This window comes from Mastomys coucha, unplaced genomic scaffold (genome assembly GCF_008632895.1).
Source record: "Mastomys coucha isolate ucsf_1 unplaced genomic scaffold, UCSF_Mcou_1 pScaffold16, whole genome shotgun sequence".
NCBI classification, from domain to species: Eukaryota; Metazoa; Chordata; class Mammalia; order Rodentia; family Muridae; genus Mastomys; species Mastomys coucha.
Genome location: NW_022196898.1, coordinates 36163122 through 36170492, shown reverse-complemented (window position 1 = coordinate 36170492; position 7371 = coordinate 36163122).

Sequence of the window (7371 nt, the reverse complement as noted above, 5' to 3'; positions counted from 1 at the left end):
TAATTCTGCCACTCTCTATGGGCCTATGGAGGCTATTTTTATACTAGCCACCATAAAAGGGGACTTAAGCTTTGAAAAGTTAAATCAACAACCCAACTCCAGATGTACAAGTCCTAAGCATAAGAAACATGAAAAGGGGCTGGGCAGTGGTGGCACACACCTTTAATCCCAGCACTTGGGAGGCAGAGGCAGGCAGATTTCTGAGTTTGAGGCCAGCCTGGTCTACAGAGTGAGTTCCAGGACAGCCAGGGCTACACAGAGAAACCCAAAACCAAAAAAAAAAAAAAAAAAAAAAAAAAAAAAAAAAAAAAAAAACAAAAACAAAAAACAAAAAAAAAAGGGGGGGGGATAATATATTTCCTTCAAAAATTATTAATCTTGTATTAATGATACCTAATGAGAACTCCAATTTTGTTTCCTAATTATAAAAGTGTTCAAAGAAGCAAATGGGTCACAAGTAAACTGAGTGAATTGCAAAGGAATACAAACAGACATCCAAATGGAATCAGGAAGTCAACACCTGATATGAAAATGGGCTGCAGTAAGGAGATGAAACTATTGGTGAAAACTCAACTTGAAAGAGCAGGAAAAAAATGAAGAAGTCAAAAAATCTTAGTGCAAAACCTCAACAATGGAAGAGATCACGGAGATTACAGGATATCAGAGCTTGATAGAGGGATTTGAACATTCTGTCAGTGACAAGAATAAATTAATGAAAATGTACAAACAGAACCTGTGAGGTAACAGAGGACATGAAACAACTGAATCCATGAATCATGGGCAAAGGTGAGGGGAAAGAACTTTATGCCAAGGCATAGCAAATACTTTCAATTAAATCATGGAAGCTTCCCCAGTCTAGGAAAAGATAGGCCCATTGTGATACAAGAGGCATTTAGAATACCAAATACTCAAAACTAGAAAAAAAATTCCATGTTGTATATTGGTTAAAACACTAACTATATAAAACAAATGAAGTATATTAAGGCTTCAAGAGAAAACATCAAGTCACATTAGAGGCAGGCCATCAGAATAACAGCAGATATCGGGACCGAAAGGTTAAAAGCTCAGAGGGGTTGGAGTGACATATTTCAAGTCCTGAAAGACAACAGCTGCTGCTTTTCACTAACCAGAAAAGTGGAGGGAGAGAGGGAGGGAGTGAGGGAGTGAGAGAGAGAGAGAGAGAGAGAGAGAGAGAGAGAGAGAGAGAGAGAAGAGAGAGAGAGAGAGAGAGAGAGAGAGAGAGAGGAGCTAATGGAATTCATGGTCACTAAGCCAACTCTTCCAATGACACTGGAAGGAGTTCTTGAGACTGAAGGAAAAGATAAATGCATCTAAACAGTAGAGGACAGAAGAGATGATAATAGAACAGTAGTTAAACAAATGGAGTAAGAAAATACCAAGTCCTAGAGAATCAGTAAACTCGCAGGCATTGACACACACTTACCAATAATATGGCCTCAGTGCTCCCATCAAAACACAGAGACTAGTAGACCAGAAATTGAATCCATCCATTTGCTACTTCCAAGAAATGCACCTCACAGTTAAAGACAGATGCTACATTGGAGTGGAAGGTCTAAAAAGTTATTCCAAGCAAATGAAACTAGAAAACAAACGCATCATTATGAAAACATCTGACGCCTTCACTCTCCCCTCCTCCCCTCCAATTCCAGTGCTCCAGTCCGATCCTTAGCCTGTAGCAATCCATCTGCTGCAGCCTCGTCTTCCTCTCTGACTCCATTCCCAGCAGATCACAGATCTCCCACAGCCCTCCTCTGTCTCAGCCACAACCTTTATAGGCATTTCCTGGAAAACGCCCTGCCTAGGGAATCAGGTCAGTGATGTTTTTACCCTTCCTCCTCTCCACCAATTCTAATCCCACAGCCTTGTTCCCAGCTTTGTAGCAGATGACTCGCTGTGTCCTCCTTCCTCTTTGACTCCATTTTCAGGGGCTTTTTAGATACTGGTAGCACATCCAGCTTTCCTCCTCCTGTGGACCCTCACAGCCCTTCTAGTCCAACCCCATTCCTTAGTGTCCCAATACCTAGAAACTCATTCTACCAGGACCCTCAGTGGTCATACCAGGCAACCCACAGCCATCATGCTCTCCTAAGAACCAGAAAGGGCAACAGAAACCAAAGAACGAACACCCACCCAACAAACACAAGACCAAATATCTCCATCTGGAATTACAATCATCCAAGCCCAGATGCCTAGCCAATCACCAGTGTACAAGCACAATCAACAACAGACAGGACAAAATGTCTTCATTGGAGCTCAGCAACCATACAACAGTAAGCCCTGAGAAATGCAGTATAGATGAATCAAGACAGGGACTTCAAACTAGCTATTATGAATATGATCAAGGACTTTAAAGAAGATAGGAATAACTCCATTAATGAAATCTGTAAAACATAAACAAACCATGGAATGAGATGAAGAAAACTGGTTACAACATGAAAGTGGAAACAGAATTATTAACCTGCCCTGTGGCTGGTGAGGTTAAGTCTCCAAGGATTGAAGGATATTCCAAAGACCTTTGTGAGGAACCAAGGGACTCCAGGCTTTCAAGCTCAAGAGTAGTGTAAACAAAGCAGTTTTCATTTTTATTATTAAAGTTAGTAAAACAGACGGTGACATTTACAAGTACAACAAGGGAATACACCTGGTGTCATGTCTTAACATCTTTGATCATGTGAAAAGAGTCAAGAATATTCCTCTCAACTCTTTACCTTTCCCACAGAGAAAATATAGACATGCCAGGGACTTCCCTTCATCATGTTTTCACTTTTAAGTGCATTAATTTGTCATAGCTTATGTAATTCTTTCTAGAAGGACACATTTGGGGAAACCATTCTGTCCTATCCATAGGTCACAGTAAGTTACAGCTTTCTTATATTTTTGGTTGTGAGCCTAGCCTTTAATGGCTGAGCCATCTCTCCAGCCCAAGTTACAGCTTTCTTACACAGGCTCCCAACATGGAATCAAAAAAGAAAACCTAAACTGGGGGAAAATTGGAAATGAAAAACTCAGAAATTCAAACAGGAACTACAGAGGCATGCTTCACCAACATGAATGTAAGAGATGGAAGAAAGAATCTCAAGTATTGAGGACAAGGTAAAAGAAATGAAGCCGGGTGTGGTGGCGCACGCCTTTAATCCCAGCACTTGGGAGGCAGAGGCAGGTGGATTTCTGAGTTCGAGGCCAGCCTGTTCTACAGAGTGAGCTCCAGGACAGCCAGGGCTATACAGAGAAACCCTGTCTCGAAAAAAACAAAAAACAAAAAACAAAAAACAAAAAAAAAAAAATCTAAGAACAAAACATCCAGGAAAGCTGGGACACTATACAAAGACCAAATCTATGAGTAATAGGAACAGAAGAAGGAGAAGAAACACAGGTCAAAGGCAGAAAAAAATATTTTCAGCAAAATCATAGAAGAAAATATCCCAAACCTATATAAGGAAGTTTCTATTAGATACAAACAGAATACAAAACATCAAATAGAACCTGGAAGGAAATTCCCCACAAAGTATAATAATCAAACACTAAGCATGCAGAACAAAGAAAGAGCATTAAAAGCTGCAAGGGAAAAGACCAAGAAATAGATAAATGCAGACCCATTAGAATAACACCAACTTCTCAATGCAGATTCTAAAAGCCAGAGGGCGTGAACAAACTCTAAGGGACCAAAGATGCCAGCCCACACAATAATACCCAGCAAAACTTGCAATCACAATAAATGAAAAAAGAAAGACAGTCCAAGATAAAACCAAATTTAAGCAGCATTTCTCTACTAATCCAGCTCTACAGTATATATGAGAGGGCATAATAAAGAAGCTGCTCCATTGGTGGGCCTGGGGTTATTGTAGATAAGAAAGAGAAAATATCCAAAGGCTTCTAGAATAGACCAGAGCAGAGAGTAAAGAAAGCAGATTGGACATGGCCAGGCAAGGGAAGTAGAAGAACAGGAGAGAACAATGGAGAAGGTAAAAGGCAGAGGAGCCTAGTGAAAGAGCAGAGAAACCCAGAAAATAGAGAGTAGCAAAATAGTGCTAGAGTAGCAAGATAGCTCAAGAGAGCACAGGGTAGATACACCACACAGGTTATAAGCAGAATGACCTTCGTCCAGCTTGAGCTTGTGTCTAGACATATAAAGGGCTGGAACATAACATTCAGAAGGCACTAGAACAGAAACTTCAGCCTGAAGAGGCTAACCACATCTAAATAATATCTGAGCAGCAAGTCAAAAGAAGGGGGGAACCCACACCATAACAACAATATAACAGGAATCAACAAACTGCTCACTGATAACTCCCAACATCCATGCTTGCAATTCCTTACTAACACATTAGATTCAGGAACAGGATTCATCCTTCTGTTGCATCCAAGAAACATGCATCAGCATCAAGGATTGTCATCACCTCAGGGTAAAAGAGTGGAAAAGATTATCCAAGTAAGTGGATTTAATAATTGAGTGGCTGTAACCATTTTAATATCTGACAAAATAGACTTCAAACCAAAACTAATCAGAAGAGATAAGGAAGAATAATATATACTCATCAGAGGAAAAATCTACCAAGAGGAGATTGCAATTCTAGACATCTATGCCCCAAACACCTAAGTTCACAAAAGAAACACCTACTAGAACTAAAATCACATACTGAACCTCACAAGATGATAGTGAGAGACTTCAATATCCCACTCTTACAATAAACAGATCATCTAGACAAAAACTAAACAGAGAAATGATGGAGCTAAATGATACTATAAACCAAATGGACCTAATAGATATTTATAGAATATTTTACTGAAACACAGAAGAATATACTTTCTTAGCAGCTCATGGAACCTTTTTCAAAATTGACCACATACTGGGATACAAAGCAAGTCTCAAGAGATACAAAAGTCCTATCTGACCACCATAGATTAAAGCTGGATATCAATAGCAACAGAAACAACAGAAAACTTACAAACTCATAGAAACTGAACAACTCACTACTGAATGAAAAGTTTGTCAAGACAGAAATTTAAAAGTTCTTAGAATTAAATGAAAATACAACATACTAAACTTATGCAACACAATAAAGGCAGTTCTAAAATTGGAGATATCTCACATTAGCAACTTAACACCACACATGAATGCTCTAAAATAAGAAGAAAAAATATCAGCCAAAAGGAGTAGACAGCAAGAAATGCTAGAACTCAGTGCTAAAAATCAATAAAACAGAAACAAAGAACAAAAAACAAACAAAAAAACCCACAAAGAATAAATGAAACAAAGAGAAAATCATTAAGATTCAGAGACAGTCAAATTAACTAAATGACAGATAGAAAATATGCAAATTAACAAAGTTAGAGATGAAATAGGGGCATAACAATGCCACTGAGGAAATCCAGAGAAGAATAATAACATGCTTTAAAAACCTGGACTCCACCAACTTGGACAAATCTAAAAGAAATGGATAATTGTACTGATATTTACCACCTAGCAAAGTTAAATCAGTAACATCCAAGCACTTTAAACATATCTATAACCCCTATTGAAATAGACATAGTAATTAAAATCCTCCCAACCCCCAAAAAGGTCAGAAGCAGAATTCTACCAGACTTTCAAAGAAATAACAAACACCAATATTCCTCAAATTATTCCAAAGAACAGAAATCTTGCCTACTTCTTTTTATAACACCACATTTACCTTGATACATAAGCCACATAAAGATACAAAAAAAAGAGAATTACAAACCAGGATCTCTTATGAATATAGATGCAAAAATTCTCAAGAAAATACTTGAAAACTGAATTCAAGAATACACCAAAAGTCATCATGATCAAATAGGCTTTGTTCATGAGATTCAGAAGTGGGTTCAATATATATAAACTAATAAATATAATCAGGGAGAAAGATGGAAGCCACATAATCATTCATTAAATACACAAAAGGCCTTTGACAAAATCCAGTGCCCCTTCATGATAAAAGACCAAGAGAAACTAAGGATACTACAAACATATGTGAAAATAGCAGAAGTACATTTATGGCAACCCACAGCCAACATCAACTTAAATGGAGGCAAACTCAAAGCATTTTTACTGATATCAGGAACAAGACAAGGTTTTCCACTCTCTCCATCCTTATTCAATACTAGAAATCTTACTAGAGCAATAAGACAACAGAATGAGATCAAGGAGCATACAAACCGGAAGGAAAGAAGTCAGAGTATCTTTGCAAGTGAAAGAATTCTATGATAAAAACTTTAAGACACTCAAGAGAGAAATCAAAGATTGGGGCTGGCGAGATGGCTCAGCGAGTAAGAGCACTGACTGCTCTTCCAAAGGTCCTGAGTTTGGATCCCAGCAACCACATGGTGGCTCACAACCACCCGTAATGAGATCTGACACCCTCTTCTAGTGCGTCTGAAGACAGCTACAGTGAATTACACCAGAGTGAGTGGGGGTGGGGAGCGAGCCGGGTCCTGAGTTCAATTCCCAGCAGCCACATGATGGTTCACGGCCATCTGTACAGCTACAGTATACTCATACACATAAAATAAATAAATAAATAAATAAATAAATAAATATTTAAAAAAATCAAAGATTTGAGAAGATGAAAATGTCTCCCATGCACATGGTTGAGTAGAATTAATGTAGTAAAATGGCCACCCTACCAAAAGCAATCTACATTAAGGACAATTTCAGCTTAATATAGAAACACACACATGTACACACACACACACACACACACACTCACACAAAACCCTCAGGATTTCTAAAACAATTTTAAATAATAAAAGAAGTTCTGCAAGTAGCACCATCCCTGATCTCAAATTATACTACAGTAACAAACCTATGTAAGAAAAAACTATAGTTATAAAAATAGCATAATATTGACAGCAAAAATAGAGAAGTCAATTAATAGAAATGAGTTGAAGACCCAGACATAAGTCCACACACCTATGGGCCCCTGATTTTTATAAAGAAGCCAGAAATACACATTGGAAAAGAGACAGCATCTTCAACAAATGTTGCTGGTCAAACTAAATGGCTGCACATAGAAGAATGTAAAGATCCTCATGTATCACCCTGAACAAAATTCAACTCCAAATGGATCAAGACCTCAACAGAAGACCATGTACACTACATCTAACAGAAGAGAAAGTGGGGAATAGTCGTGAACTCATTGACACAGAAGATGACCCTGATAGCAAAGACACTAACAACAATTAATAAATGGGACCAAGAGATTCTGAAAGTCCTCTGTATAGAAAAGAATACGGTATTTGGACAAAGTTGTAGGATACAGAATAGAAAAGTATTTAACCAATTACACATCAAATAGCAGCTTAATATCTAACACATATAAAGAATTAAACAACCTA